This window comes from Protopterus annectens, chromosome 7.part1, assembly GCF_019279795.1.
Source record: "Protopterus annectens isolate FY-2018-M chromosome 7.part1, PAN1.0, whole genome shotgun sequence".
Classification (NCBI taxonomy): Eukaryota; Metazoa; Chordata; order Ceratodontiformes; family Protopteridae; genus Protopterus; species Protopterus annectens.
Window position 1 is genome coordinate 452,709,504 of NC_056740.1, and position 16,792 is coordinate 452,726,295.

Sequence of the window (16,792 nt, forward strand, 5' to 3'; positions counted from 1 at the left end):
AAACCGACCCTGGAGCCAAAACACTCACCTGCAGCTCAGAGACCAATGGAGCCGAGGAAAACCCTGATTGGAATTCTCTATCCTGCGGCTCCGAGACCATTGGAGCCACGGAAGAAGACCCAGACATAGATCCTCTATCCTGCGGCTCAGAGATCAGTGGAGCAGAGGAAGAGGACAAAGGTTTAGTTCTTTTTTCAGGCGTCTCTGACGAACTTGTCGGAGCAGACGACTTTTTCTTCGATTACGAAGAGGGAGAAGATATAGCTTCCTCAAAAGCTGGTTTTATTAAACCTTTCAAGATCAACTTATTTTTCCTCTCCTGTAGTACACAAGAGGAAAAGGCATGGCAAACACTGCAAGATTCTTGCAATCTGGAGCATTTCTCCCCGGGCCTCCACTGAAAACAGGCTCTGTGGAACCTAGTCGGACTTTCCCGGTCAACAAATGATAAATAAAATTAAAAAAAAAAAAAAGTGTTTAGCCCCTAAGCAATACAGATGGCATGGCCATCTGTTAACGACATTTTGTAGCCACATTTCGAACATTTTTTAAAGCCTGACGGCTTATGCTCTTTTTCTTTGCCAGACATGACCCACAAAGCACTTGAAACACAAGGAAGGGAAGGGAGGGAAGAGCTCTAACTAAAACGCGACAAGAAATAGGGCAAAGGCCCTCTAACTCAAACGGGCCTAGCCCGCCAAACAGATGGAATCACACAACACCAAAAACAAACACAGCCAATCACAGGGTAGTACAGACGAGGATATCTATTAAAATAGCTGTTTGGTTATAAAATTTTTAAGCTAAGAGCAAAAACGACCCAAAAAGGCCAAAAAAGAAGGGTACTTAGCCACAGCCAAGTCAAGATAACGTCGTTACTTCAGAAGTGGCAAAAGAGATCTGGGGGTTTGGGCGTGGTGCATCTTGGGATAAGGGGGTTGGCCCAGCCAATGACAGACTTTGTGCTAGTGTATCGGCCAAGTCGAAGCCGATTCTCGGCTCCGAGCCCATCAGTTATGAATGTAGGCGAGATAGGATCGCATTACATCTTAGATATTTCCTGCAAGACTCCCTTATGGGGATGTGCAGATAAGCTTCTTTTAAGTCTAGGGTGACTAACCAGGCATCCTTGGCTAGCCTAAGAAGAAGCTGTTGCAGTGTAAGCATTTTGAATTTTGGACCACCAGAAAGGTGTTGAGAATTGACAGATCCAGGATAGGGCGCCAAGAGCCCTCTCTTCTGGGCACTAGGAACAGTCTGGAGTAAAAACCCTGTCCCCTTTGTTCTACTGGGACAGGTTGAATAGCCCTGATATTGAGAAGGGAAAGTACTTGCTTTTGAGCCTCTGCCCACTGGTCTGGCAGAAGGTCTGGCAATCCGCTTGGGGTTGGCAGTGAGTGGAAGTAGAATCTGTATCCCTGGGATACAATGTTTAGAACACATCAGTCCTGGGCAATGGACATCCAGTTTTTTGCATGAAGGGTGAGTTTTCCTCCTGGGGGTGCAAGTACTTGGGAATGGCTGGGAAGGATGATAGACAAGTAATTGTGAACTTTTTCCATAAGGGGGTGGCTTACCACTCCCTGTTTTAGAGTTGGGAGCACTCCATTGTTTAGATCTCTGCATATCCTGAAACTGTAGTCTTGGTGGTCTGTTTCCCCTGGGTTTGGACTGAGATGGCCTGGGAGGGACTGGAAAGGACCAATTTGTAGAAGGCCAATGCCTACTGAATCTAGGTGGCTGCACCTGTAAGAAATCTTTTAACAGTTTGCACAGATTTATCTTTTTCCTCCATCTTTTTAAGCACTTCTGCTTTTGTGCCAAACGTTCCTGATTTAATGGAGCACCTAGTAATTTTGCTTTGACATGGTCTGGCAAGATTTGTTCATTCAGCCTAGCATGCCTTCTCAGTACAGACCCAGTGACAGCAGCCCTGCAAGATGCTTCTAAGGCATCAAAACCACACTGCAAAGTAGGTTTACTAACTTGGTTTGCAGAATGCATTACCTCTTGTAAATCTATTTTCAGTACAATCTCTGGAAGCAACATTTTTTGCTTAATTAGTTCCATAATATGTTGCTGGTACTTCAACATGTGAAACTGGCAATTCAAAGCCCTGATGGCAAGAGTTGCAGAGGTATATACCTTCTTACCCCATTCTGTCTAAAGATCTAGAATCTCTGTCCAAAGGTGTAGGGTTTTTAGCTGTAGTAGCCTTAATGCCTTTAGGCCCCTGGGAAATGGTCTCTGGATCTGCAGTAGGATTCTTAGAGAAATTTGTGAGTCAGGTACTCTGTAGTATCTGTCAGGCTTTCTAGGAGCTGATGGTAAAGTATCAGGAGTAAGACTGGATTCCATGAAGACATCTACAATATCCAGGACAGGGGGTATAGCTACAGGCCTGTGCTGAGGCAAGTCTAAAAATTCTCGAGTCTCTTTTTGGACTGAGGATTGTCCTGGCATTCCCATCTGAAATGCTCTCAAGGTATGCAAGGTTTCTCCAAAAGAAAAATCCATGGAGGGGAAAGCAGAGGGAATGGAATCCTCTGCATCTGAATCCTCACAGGGAGATAAGGGAATGTCCTGGTAATCAGAGTCATCGGACTAATGGTCTGTAGAATCAGAAGGAAAATCAATTGTCTTTTAGCGGGGGAAGGCTGGCTTCCCCTAATTAAAGTAATAAGGTCTTCAGCCATTATAAGCATTTGTTTTCTGTGATATGGGGAGCTTGAGCATGCGCTTTTGGTGGTTGGTTTTCTAGGCGTAGTGTGAACTCTGAGAAACTTTTGTTTTAGTCAAAAACGAAGTTGCCGGTTTAATACGAACATCGGAAGGTTTGATTACACCCTCAGAAACCGGTGCCTGCACAGCGGCTCTGGACCCATCCAAGGTAGAGACATCCGCAGGTTCCATAGTCGAAGCATCTTGCGGCATACCAGACTCCGAATGGGTCTCAGTAGAGGCCTGCGAATCTGTAGAAGTGGGTATCAGGGGCTGTGAATGCGCCTCACTGAGTACCGGCGGACTGGTGACTAGCTTAACGGAAGCATCGTCGGCAGTTTTGGACCTATGCAGTCTGTCTATCCTTACGTTTTTTTTCTTCGGAAGATCGGTAGTCGGATGGTTTATCGCAGCCATTTCGGAATACGGAGAACAAGAGCGAACGAATTTAGTGACAAAGACAGCCCGATTAATAGTTTGGGTGTTAAACAAGGTACAAAACCAGCAGCGAGGAATGCCCTGGTATGGGCCTAAACAGGTGACGCAGTAAGAATGAAAATCTTTGAGGTATTTGCTTTCCACAGGCAAGACAATTGTTAACTTTGTCTGACATTGGTAAGAGCAAGAAAAAAGTATCCCCAACGGAGTACTTAGCTTTAGAAGACTTTAGGTTTGAAACGCGAAAAACGAAAATTTCAGGTAGCAGCCGACTGGCACCTGCAAATTGCTTCTGCTTTGGGCTCCCACGTGGCAAGAAAAGCTGATGTAATGGTGTCGGCTGCATGTTTTACACCCCTGACATCATGGAAGAGGCGATAGCATTCGACACAGAAATCCCAAGACTCTGGTATTCGGGCCGACTGAGGGCTACCTGCAGGCAGATAACCCAAGTGTGATGACTGCAACAGTGAAACACGAAGAACATCCAGAAGGTACCAAAGACTTTTGCAAAGACTTCTTATGTTTAGATATGAGGGGGTTGAGCCTCAGAAATAGCTGCTGAAAAAGACTATGGCAGCAAACCTTTCGGTATCAGCTTGTTCTGTCTACGACTGCTTTGCTATTAAAAGCCTTACAGATACAGCAATTTACTTTAAGATGGTCCAGACCTAAACAATGCATGCATAGTGTGTGTGCATCTAACAAGAGCAATTTATGCTCACATTTCTGATATTTCTTAAAAATCCAAATGGACCCCTTTCACCTTTTTCAGACGTAACTCTAAAAGAAAAAGGATACCAAAGATAGGGTCTATATTACAAGATTGAAACTTCAGGTAGTGGAATACTAAATTTCAATCTGTAAATATCGAAAGCTAAAAACTGCGAACTGCCACTTCCACACAAGGAAAGTATTTGCTTGGCCATATAAAACAAGCAAACTTTTAAACCCAAATCAAGTGGGGGCTGTGCCCCTGTGCCCCCCGCCCACTAAACATACCAACTCTGAGATCACTCTATAGTGAAAAAAAGGGCAAATTCCACATAATGGCCAAGCAAATTTTTTTTGCCTGACGAAAAATTTGCAGAAATGGCTGTTCACGTTTTTCAGCTTTCAATATTTATAGATCGAGCTTTAGGTATTTGACTGCCTGAAGTTTCGCTCTTGTAATACAGACCCCAAAGATATACATGTGCTTTTTTTGTTAAAAGGATAAAGTTAACAGAAAAAAAAACTATACCAACAATCAAAGAAAGAAGAAAGGGATTAAGACTTAACAATAAGTACAATTACACCAAAAACCTTGTGTAAAACACGGGGAGGTTAAAGGATAAAGGCAGTAAATGAATCCCAGAAATAAGTAATAAAAAGAATTATAGCAATAGAAAAATTATGAAAAAATGCAAAACTTGAAAAAATTCAAAACTTATCTCCCACTCAAAAAACAGCTTGAGAGCTCAAAGCGACTACCTCCAAACGTGAAAATGTCAAAAAAGATCTGAAGTATGTTAAGGGTTGGTGCATTATGGGTAAGGAAGGAGCCTGAGAGCCTTTTAGTGGTCGCAAGCTAAAACAGCTGAGTTGGATCAAAACCCAACTGATGAGGAATGAATGAAAACTGACATCAGGTCAATAGTTATGACTGTTCCTATACAGAACTTGTCCCACAGTCACATTTTCCCCTTGGAGTTAAGACGAAAAGGAGAATATTCTTGTCAAAAATGAAAATATAGAGCAGGATTTCATAATGGGGATGCCTACCTGCCCAAGACAATCAAAACCATTCCTGAGAACCATTGAGCCAAAGGCCACTCTTCCCCTGGAGATCAGATCCAATTTGTAATGCTTGATGAAGGTATGGGGTTTAGCCCAAATGGCTGCTGAACAGATGTCATCCATCGAGGCCCTAGAGTGAAAGGCAACCTATGCTGCAATAGCCCTAGTTGAGTGAGCTTTGATTTGACCAGGCTTAGATTCATTTGTAAGCAAGTATGAGAAGCTAATGCAATCTCTGAGCCTAAATGGACTCGAATGGTGGAAGCTGATGCACCATAGTAGAACTCAGCAACACCACAGTCGAACTCAGCAAGGTAATGAAGAGTAGTAGCTACAGGAGCCAACGGATCTAGCTTCCCATCTTTTCCATTTGTCCCTGTAAAGTTTTCTGGTGGATCGTTTACGTGAAGCCAGTATAATATCACGGACAGATGAGGAGAGGGTTTCCTGCCTGGCAACTAACGGAAGTGGAGGAACCAAGCCGTCAGCTTGAGACTGGATAGATTCGGTGGAGTCAGCCCTTGTGGGTGAGATATGGAGGTCCTGACAAGTGTCTAGGGATCCAAGGAGGTTGTAACAGATGAGGTCAGAGGAAGGGAAACCACACTTGATGAGGCCAGAATGGGCAAATGAGGATCACTTTGCTTCTCAACCAAATAGTTTTTCTTAGAAAAAGGGGGATCAAAGGAATCTGAGGGTAAGCATAAAGCAGACCCACAGGCCAACCGTGAATCAAAGTGTCTCTTGGTGACTCCCTATGAGGGGGAAAGAGGGCAAAGTAGCTGCTGCAATTTTGTGTTTGAGGGGGAGGCGAAAAGATCGCAGCATGACTGGCCCCAACGGCTGAAGATTTCTGCCGTCACACTTGGATTGAGAGACCACTCGTGAGGACGGAGGATGCATCTTGCTTAGTCTGTCCGCAATTATGTTGGAGCTCCCCGGGATATGCGTTGCGATCAGAAAGCGGTTGGAAGCTATCACCCAATGCCAGATTCTCATGGCTTCGCGACATAGGGGTAAGGATTTGGTCCCTCTCTGCTTATGTACCAGACAACAGACATGTTGTCCAACTAGATAGCAATCATTCCAGACGGAAGGAGAGGGTGGAATGCTTGCTACGACAATAGCACCGCTCAACTCCAGGACACTGATATGCAAGTTGACCTCTATTGCTGGACCACGTTCCTTGGACTGACTTTCTCTGGAAGTGCCCCCCCCTATCAGGGAAGCGTTCCTGGTCACCGTGGTGCTGGGTTGGGGGGAGTCTGGAAGGGGCGACACCAAAGATTTTCGTCTGTACTCATCCACCAGAGGAGATCTTGTTTGCAGGTGATGAGAATCTGAGAGCTCAGGGGATGAAGACTGGATATCCACTGGGACAGAAGGAGCCATTGTAGTAGTCTCATGTGTAATCCGACTAGGGGAACAATTGGGATGGCTGCTGCATTAGACTCAAGAGCCTGAAGAACTTTTAGTTATGTACTCACCATAACTTCAGATGTTTGGGATCCATCTCGCCTACATTCTGAATGATGGGTTCGGAGCCGATCCCTCGGCTCCGACTCGGCACGCTTATGCCAAAGAGCGAAGTCTCTTATTGGCTGAGCTTACTATATCCCAGGATGCACCACCAACAGTCCCCCAGATCTAGTTTGTCCGCATACATGCACACATGCATACCCTGCTTATATAACATCGTCAGATGAAACAAGATAAAAACAGTGGAGCTCAAAACCGTTCTATCTCTTCTGATCTGCAAGGCAGGGGGAAGGAGGGTGGGTATCAGGAATGTGAGATGGATCCCAAACATCTGAAGTTATGGTGAGTACATAACTAAAAGATGTTATGTGATCCTATCTCGCCTACATTCTGAATGATGGGACAGCGTCCTAGCACCTGAATCCTGGGTGGCTCACTGGAAAACACTCCTGAGTACCGTGGAACCAAATGAAGCTCGTCCTTTAGATGCCACATCCAATTTGTAGTGGGAAATGAAAGTGTGCGGGTTGGACCAGGTAGCCGCAGCACAAATTTCAAATAGCGAGCTTAGAATGAAAAGCTATAGAAGTAGCCATAGCTCTGGTAGAATGAGCTTTGATAGATGATGCGAGTTGCTTATTTGAAGAAGAATAGGCCTGAGTTATGCAATCTCTGATCCATTTTGAGATTGTAGCTTTTGTGATGGTTTGGCCCAATTTATTATCTGAGAAGGACACAAACAACTGGTCTGACTTACTGAGTTGCTGGGTCCTGTCTAAATAGAAGCGTAATTGCCTGTGAACATCCAATTTATGGAGAGTGTATTCTGCCTCATTAGAGAATTTTGGAAAGAAAACTGGTAGTTCTAGAGATTGTTGAAGACAGAAACTAGAGCAGACCTTTGGGACAAAGGATGGATTAGGCCTAAGAGATACTCTATCTTTGTGAAAAATGAGATATGGTGGTTTAATAGACAGGGCTTGAAGCTCTGAGACTCTTCTTGCTGAAGTAATAGCCACTAAGAATGCCGTTTTCCATGACAGATATTTTAATTACAAGTAGCAGCCGGTTCAAAGGGGAGATGTTAATGCACGAAGCACTAAATCAAGATCCCACGGGGGTGCAGGATGAAATACTGGTGGTCTTAACAGACTCGCACCTTTAATGAATGTTTTGCATAGCCTACTGCTCATCAAAGGAGGATCCGTGGATTCATGGAATTTAGAGATAGCAGCTAGTTGAACTTTAATAGTTGAGACAGAAGATCCCTGATTAAATAGGGATGTTAAGAATTTCAAAACCTCTGGGACAGGAGCAGTGATAGGGTCTAAGCCCTTGAGTTGAGCCCAGATAGCAAACCTCTTCCACTTACTGAGGTACAATTTGTTAGTGGTGGGTTTATGGGCCCAAGACAAAATGTGAACAACTTCCGGGTCTAGTGTGTGGCTCCTGACTAAGGTCGGAAGTGGAGGAGCCAAGCTGTCAATTTCAGAGATTGAAGGGACTGATGCCAATGTCCCGACTGATGGATTAGCAAATCCGGGATCAGGTCTAAGGTCCACGGATCGTCCACCGCATGCTTTTTCAGGTAAGGAAACCATATCTGACGAGGCCAGTATGGGGCAATCAGAATCATTGAAGACCTTAGCTGAGAAGCTTTTTGAATGACTTTGGGAAGGAGTGGGATTGGAGGAAAAGCATAAAGCAACCCTGTTGGCCAGGGTTGAGCTAGAGCATCCATGGCGGTACTTCCTGATGTGGAATCAAGGAGAAGAACCTTTGGCACTTGGTGTTTTGTGGAGTCGCAAATAGGTCGCAGCACGGCGTCCCCCATCTCTTGAAAACCTGGGCTGCTACTGTGCGGTTTAGAGACCATTCGTGAGGAGAGAGAATTGTCCTGCTTAATTTGTCCGCCAATACATTTGACTTTCCGGGATGTGGGTCGCTACCAAGAAGCGGTTGGTAGCTACAGCCCATTCCCACACTCTCATGGCCTCTCTGCAAAGGGGATACGATCTGGTCCCTCCTTGTTTGTTCAGATACCAAACCACCGACATGTTGTCTGTGTGGATGGCGATGATACCCTGAGGAAGGAACTTGTGTAAGGCCTGTAGGGATAGAAGTACAGCCCTCATCTCCAACACGTTGATGTGGAGAAGAGCTTCGTCCGGAAGCCAGGAGCCCTGAACTAGCCTGCCCAGACAATGCCCCCACCCTATCTGGGAGGCATCTGTCGTCAGGGTAACCGCTGGAGGGGGGAGAACAAAGGTTTGCCCTGATCTAAGTTGGATGTCTGAAGCCACCAGCGCAGGTCCCTTTTGCATATTTCCGTAATCATGATGTGATGATTGAGGGGGAGATCTTGAAAGGACCATTGAGTTGATAAGAGCCACTGAAGAATCCTCATGTGTAACCTTGCTAGAGGAACTAAAAGTACCGTGGCAGACATTGAGCCTAGAACCTGTAGGACCATCCTGGCTGGGGCTTTGGATCTCGAGATCAGAGCTTGAACTTGGCCCTGTAAGGTTCGGATCCTGTCGGCCGGAAGAAAGACACGCATCAATCTTGAGTCTATCTCTGCTCCTATAAACTTTATGCGCTGAGAGGGCAGCAAGACAGACTTTGACCAATTGAATGTAATCCCCAGGGAAACACCCAGGGAGGTGGTGGCTTTGAGGTTGTCCATAAGTAGATGCCTGGTGGTGGCAGTCAGGAGCCAGTCGTCGAGATAGGGAAACACTTGGAATCCAAGGCTCCTCAGGTGAGCCGTCACTACTGCCAAACACTTGGTGAACACCCTGGGGGCTGTGGTGAGACCAAAGGGCAGAGCACAAAATTGGTAATGACTGGCTCCCAGGCTGAAGCGCAGATACCTCCTGGACGCCTGATGTATCGGTATGTGATAATAGGCGTCCTTGAGGTCTATGGAGCACATCCAAACATCCTTCTCCAACAACGGGAGAATGGATTGCAACGTGACCATTCGAAATTTGGATTTCGTAACGGATAGGTTCAGTCTGCTGAGATCCAATATTGGCCTCAGGTCCCCTGTCTTTTGGCACTAAAAGAACCTGGAGTAATTTCCTGATCCGATTTGGTCTGTGGGGACCGGTTGGATGACTCCTTTTGTAGCAGCTTTGAAGCTTCTGCGGCTGCTATTTCCCTTTGACTGGGTGGTGGGTCCGGGATTCTCTTGGATGGAGGGGGTGAGTATTTGAATGGGATGGTGTAACCTCCGGCGATTATCCGAAGCACCCATCTGTCCTGAGTGATTGACTCCCAGGCTTTTAGGTGCTTGGCAAAACGACACCCGACTGGCTCCGGAGCAGCACAGCCGGGCAATCCCTCATGTCGTGTGGGAGGCTGAAGAGCCACGAAAGGACTCGCGGTCTCCAGAATTGCGGGGCCCTCTGCCGCCTCTGGGACGGCGTCTCCCTGAAAAATTTCCCCGCCCTCTGCCTCTGGACGGGGAATCTTCCTGCTGTTGGGAGAAAAACTTGCGAGATTTCCGGAACCACATTTTCCCCCCTCCTTTGGCCTTGGGGTAAGGCCGAAAGGGAGTGGAATAACGGGCCCCTACGGCAGATAACGTTTTTCCCTCTTGCTCACAGCGGGTAAGGGTGTCTTTCACCTTGGGTCCAAACAATGAGGACCCATCAAAGGGAGCGTCGGCGAAGGAAGACTTGAAGGCCTCCGCAAACTGACACAAGCGGAGCCAGGCCTGTCTACGTAGAGCCACGCCTGTGCCTGCCGCTCTACCCGCCCCTTCGGCCGCATAGGATATGAGCCTCATGGACGAGTTAGCAATTGACGCCAGGATAGCCAACTGAGAGCTAACGGACTGGGCTAGCTGCTCAGGTAGGTTACCCGAGAGGGAGTCTGACAACTCCTTGACCAGATCCCTCTGAAGCCTAGTAAAATGTGCCAAATAATTCAGAGACCTTAAGGTAAAGGCCGCTGAAGTCAGGGTGCGCTTCCCGTACCTATCCATACTCCTAGACTCCTTATTAGGAGGATGGATGGACATTGAAGCCTCTGCCACGTCCTGCTGTGTAGCAGATGCCACCACCATGGCATCTACAGCCACGCCTTTAGTAAGGAACTCCTTCTCGGGGGGAGCAGATAAGAATTTGTTCGGACGAGAAGGGACTGGTTCCACAGTATCCGGGTGTCCCCACGCCCTCCGACAAACTAAATCCAGAAGCTCGTCGAAGGGCGGAGACACCCAGGAGGCGGAGGGCTGAGCCCCAAAGGCCTTGAGGAGCACTGATTCGTCCGCAGAGGGGGGTTTGGACATCCAGCCGCCTCGTTGTTTGAGGATCTCTAAGATGTCTGCAAAGGAGACATCATCAGAGGACGACTTAGGGACCCTCTGCATCATCCATATCCGTGTCCGATGTGATAGACTCGGGGGAGTCCACGTGCTTCCTCTTGCACGATCTCTTCCTTGGGGGTTCCTCTGGAGATGACTCCGAAAAACCCTCAGGAAGAGGGGAACCCCCAATGGGGGTAACCTCAGGCCTCGGGGCTCCGCTGGCCACAGACAGGGGAACTACCAAAGACCCAGTCTCCACGCCCAGGAAGGTGCTGGTAAAACCGGAGAGATGGCCAAGAGGATTTGGCCAAGGCACTCCTCATGGCTCTGAAAGCGGACCTCCCGAATCCTGGGAGCGCCCAGTCTCCGGGCCATGATAGTAGACGGAAGTCCCGCAGCGGCACCGAGAGGAGGCTCGGAACCAGCATCGGTCCCGAAACAGCACCCTCGGGTCCAGCCGAAGAAGTCCGCGTACCAAACTCGGACCCGAGGGCCCGGGTTGGAGTAAGGGTCGGAGCCGACCCTGAGATCTCCACCGGCTCCAAGAGCACCTGCTCACGGAGCCAAGCAGTCGGAGGAGGAATAGCAATGGGATGGGTCATGGCCATCGGCTCCGAAGCCAACTGGGTCGGAGCGAAACAAATTTTGGAAGACTGGGGACTGGAAAAGTCTTTGGAGCACCCTGTCTATATCAGAATCCGACATTCTCAAGACCGAGAGGAAACAGAACGGGTTCGAGAAGACCTCTCCCTCGGCCCCAAGGGACTAGGGGACCGGCTCGAGGCGACTCGATGAGAATCGGCGCCGAGGAAACACACACCAGATTCCATCGGTGCCGAGGTAGACTTCGCCGAGGAGGAAGTGTCTGAGCGGGTGACCCTTGTCGGCTCCGAGAGCAGTGGAGCCGACGAAGGTGACCCGCCTCGATGCCCCAGCAATCGGCTCCGAGGAGTCGATGCTGGAGGCATCGAGGCAGACCGTTCGACCTCGGCTCAAGTCTTTGGAGCCGAAGGAGAGGCCTGCCTAGGTCTCTTGGCAGTCGGATCCGACGGACTGGTCGGAGCCGAAGCCCTTTCTTTTGGCAGGAGTCGGAGCGAAGACAAGGCTTCTTCAAAGAGGGTTTAATCAACCCTTTAAGAATTAATTTATTTTTCCTCTCCTGGAGGACCCTAGAGGAAAAAGCGTGACATACGCTACATGACTCCTGCAAGTGCTTAGCCCCTAAACAATAAACACAAAGTAGATGGTCATCAGTAACAGACATCTTAAAAGCACACTTAGTACATTTTTAAAGCCCGAAGGCCTAGGGGCTTGAGACATAATGTTAGCAATTCCTGACAGGAAATTTAACCACTGTAGAATCGGTTAGACAAAAAACCAAGGCTTACAGAAACTGTGTAAACACAACCTTAGGTGTACAAACCGGGAACTTTAACACAGTAAAAAGTTCAGTTATAGAGTTTAACCGAAAAGGCCCTGGATTGAAAGGGGCGCCAAAACAAACTCTACCCAATCACACACAATAAGTCCAGTACTCAATCGAACACAGCAATAGCAATAGCAAAAGCAATAGCCGTTAAAACGGCTTTTGTGAAATATAAGCACAAAAACTGACAGAAAAAGTAGTAATAAAGCTACTCAGCCCAGCCAGCTCGAGACCACGTCCTTGCAGTTAAGCGGCAAACGAGATCTGGGGGACTGTTGGTGGTGCATCCTGGGATATAGTAAGCTCAGCCAATAAGAGACTTCGCTCTTTGGCATAAGCGTGCCGAGTCGGAGCCGAGGGATCGGCTCCGAACCCATCATTCAGAATGTAGGCGAGATAGGATCACATAACATCTTCCCTTGCAGACACCTTCCTTTGACAGAGTATCACTTGAACTTGTGCCCTTAATCTCTAAAACCTGTGAGGGGGGAAGAGAGACCAGACTTGAATGGGTGTTGAATACTGCCCCTATAAATTCCAATTGTTGTGAGGGCTGAAGGTTGGATTTTTCCCAGTGGATGGAGATGCCCAGTGACTCCGCTAGAACTAGAGTGTAGCGGAGGGCCCTGACCAGAAGGTGCTTGGTAGGGGTGGAGAGGAGCCAATCGTCTAAATACAGAAACACCTGGAATCCCTGAAGTCTCGACCACTGCTAGGCATTTCGTGAACACTCTGGGGGCCTTCTAGAGACTGAATGGCAAAGATCTGAATTGGTAGTGATTGGCTCCCAGCCGGAAGCAAAGGAGACTCCTGGAGCACGTGTCCATTTTGATGTGGTAATACGTATCCCGGAGATTTAATGAGCACATCCACACACCCTCCCGCAGAAAGGGGAGGATGGGCAGAATTGTGACCATATGGAACTTGGTTTGAACCACTGACATGTTTAGCTAGCTGAGATCCAAAAAGGGCCTACAGTCCCCAGTCATCTTTGGCACTAAAAAGAATCTTGAGTAAAACCCTGATCCGCACTGGTCTGGGGGGGACCTGTTGGATGACTTGTTTTTGACATAGCTTTCGTATTTCGGAAGCTGCCTCCTCCCTTTGACTAGGTGGAACATCGGGAAAGGATTTCAGAGATCTTGGATAAGAGATTAGGGGAATGTGATAGCCTCTGGAAATTATTCTCTGTGCCCACTGACAGTTTGTAATAGACAGCCAGGCAGCTTGGTTCAGAGAGAAACGCACCCCAACTGCTTTCAGAGGAAAGCAATCGGGCAGTGCTTCAGGAGCGCTGATACTGTCTTCCCGAGAAGGAATCTCTGGTGTCCTGATTTTGGGGACCCCCTCTGCCCCAAAAGTGGCATCTTCCATAACTGGAACCCCCACTGCCTATGGGGGTGTCACCACCACGTGCGTCATGGAAAGAACCTTGAGACTTCTTGTGCCACATCTTTCCACTCCTCTGGTTCCTGGGGAAGGAAAGCTGAGGTTTTGAAAAACATAGACTCATGGTAGACATGTTTTTTCCGTCCTATTCGCGCACCTGGCTGATGTATCCTTGATCTTAGCACCGAACAAAGCTGATGGTTCAATAGGGGCTTTTAAAAAAGAAGACCTGGAGTCCGCGAGGTCACAAATGCACATCTAGGGATGGCATCTGATAACTACGCCTGCACCCGCAGCTCTAGCCGCTCCTTCGGTTGCATGGGACAGCAACCTCATGGACGAATTGAAGATAGACTCTAGGGTGGCAAGTTGGGAAGTAACTTTATCATGTGCTCCATCCGAAACTTCACCTGTGAGGGTTTGAGAGAGCTCGCAGATGAGATCTCTCTGGAGCCTCGTAAAATGTGCCAGAAAGTTCAGAGACCCGACAGCAAAGGTCGCTGAAGCAAAAACTCACTTCCCTAACCTGTTGACCACCCGAGACTGTTGGGCGGGTGAACAGCAGGACTTTCCTCCGCAAAGTCGTTTTTCGTGGCTGCCGCCGCCACCACCATAGCGTCTACAGGCAAACCTTTCGACCAATGGGGTTGATCCTCTGGAGGGGACAGTATCTTAACTGATCTCCTGGGGATAGCCTCAACGGAGTCAGGGTTCCTCCGTGCCTGCTGCACGATCAGCTTGACCAACTCATTGGCGGGGGGGGGGGGCTACCCAAGAAGTAGAGGGCAGAGAGCGGAAGGCCTGCAGGAATACGGATTCCTCCGAGGAAGGATTGGAGGGCTTGCAGTCAACCTTCAGCCTCAAGATTTCCAGGATGTCTCCAAATGAGATATAGTCAGGGGGTGACCATGGGGATCCTTCCCCATCATTGTAGTCCGTATCTTCCGTGAGGGACTCCTCTGGGAAGTCCATGTGTTTCCTCTTACACACCCGTTTCCGAGAGGGTTCTTCGGTGGGAACATCCAAAGAAGACTCAGAAAGGGAACTACCCTTAACACGGGTTTCCTACGCCTTGCGCTCTCAGAGTCCTGGGGGGGGGCGTGGCCTTTGACAGCTGCGGCTCAGAGGGAACTGGTGGGATGTCCAACAGAGGATTGCTCGAAGCGAGCACTCTCTCCATCACCCGGAAAGCAGGCCTGCCTGAAGAGGAATGGGAGCCTGGAACCGAAGGAGACAAGTTCGGAACTGGAGTCACACCCCGCTCCACACAGTCCACTTCCGGGGAAGAAGCCTCAAGCAAAACTGGGGTGGGAGTCGCCCTCGAACCCGAAGACGGAACCGGCAAAACAACCAGAACCGTGGCCGGAACAGAGGATTCCACCCCCCCCCCCCAAGCATGAGATTGAGGAAGGATGGGGGATCCAATGGAACAGACACCCAAAGGGGCCTCGGAGCCTCAGTCAGTCGGCGTCGAGGCAGGGGGTCCCTCTTGCAGACGTCGAAAATATGAGCCTCGGTACAGAGGGATCCAAGGGAGGAGAATATGTAGGGGTTGCTGATGTAACAGACCCAAAGCCCGGAGTGGGATGGGGTCTAGGAAAATTTGTAATTCCCCTGGCAGTCAGCAGCTGATCAAAAAAGCGCACCACATCCAATTTTGAAAGACTCCTAGTGGACTTTATGGACGCCCCAAGGGGGAATCAGGCCAGTCCAAAAAGGGGCTGAAGGCTTGTCCGGCTAATGGATCCGCAGATGAGGTGTACTGGGTCCAGGGTGTACTGGGTCCGTGGTGAATTAAAGAACAGCAGACAATTCCAGTTTGAAAACCAGCAACAAGGGAATGATTGGAGCCAAGAACGGGCTCGGAGCAGAGGTCACAGCTGGGGTGGAAGTCAATAGCAGTTCTGAAGCAGTTGTCGGAACCAACGGAGCAGAAATGGGGGGCAGTCGGTGCTGAGGTAGAGACAAGCAAACTGGTCGGAACTGAGGTTGTAGTGGACACCGTAAATGGAGCCAGAACAGGCACCGACGAAGCAACCTTGGTATGAGTCACTGGAGCCAAACTCAGAGCCAAGGTGGTCGCAACCAAGGAGGCAATACAGTGTTCTGTAGAAGTCTTGTGGGCCTTGTGCTTATGACTTTTGCCCCTATCACCAGCCGGTGAACAGGGGTCTGAACGAGGACATTTCTTGTCCACAAAAGGAGGGGATGAGACCTCCGACGCAGAAATAGCCATCGAAGAAGGCGAAGGAAGCAGGCCCTTAAGAATCAACTTGTTTCATCTTTCATTCAGCGTCCGCTGACTGAAGCTGGCACAAATATCACATGGAGGTTTCGCTGATAAGTGCAGAACCCCCAAACAATACACACACATTATGTAAATCACTATTTGGGAGTTTACCACTGCAAGAAGAACAGCGTTTAAACCCTGTAGTCCCTTTCTTTTCTGACATAACAGGAAACACACACACACTAAAGTAGAGAAAGTGTGGAGATAGTGAGGGAAATACCAATAATGGTACTGGGAATACCACAAGAGTAAAAGGGTCAATACCAGCAATGGTGCAAAAAGAAATACCTGTGGGTAGAGTTGAGTGAGTAAAGAGAGAAAAAATTAGCAAACTGACAGGAAAGAATCACAAATGCTTGCAACATTTTGAAAAATATAACACTTAACTGGAGAGCTCAGTGAAACGCTGCTAAATGGCTGTGTGGCAAACGAGATCTGGGGTAACTGAGTGAATGGCATTGTGGGTAACAGCTCAGCTTAAGAGTTTTTGGTGCACGCAAGCTTGGTATAAGGCCGACTCGGTTCCGAGGGCTCGGAACCGAACCAATCGGTGATGAATAGGAAGATTAACAACTTCAGATCTAGGGTTACCACCTGTCCCTCCTTGAGAGGGACAGTCCCATTTTGGGCAGATGTGTACTGCGAAAAAAAAATAAAAAATGGCAAATGTCCTGAGATTTTAAGACAAAATATATTTCTTAAGTTTTCTTTAATAGTTGCATAAAACAGCTATTTTGCATCTGGAACACAAATACTATACAACATAGTATAAGCAGCTCAAATGCTATAAAAATAACCTTTTATTTTATCAAAAAAGTGAAGTTTTGTACTTTGCACTGGCTGTGGGTATGTTTTGCCCTGCAAAATCTCACATTTCTACAAAAAATGTCCCACTTTGGGCATTTGAAAAGGTGGCAATCCTAACTATAACCAATTCATGCACTATAACTTTAAC

At 48.1% G+C, this 16,792-nt stretch overlaps 1 protein-coding gene across 1 annotated transcript in view; it reads right to left on the bottom strand.

The window, feature by feature from the left end:
• Window positions 1-16,792, bottom strand: part of WDR82 (WD repeat domain 82) — a 1,055,709-nt gene that overhangs the window by 138,426 nt on the left and 900,491 nt on the right. The window lies entirely within an intron of this gene.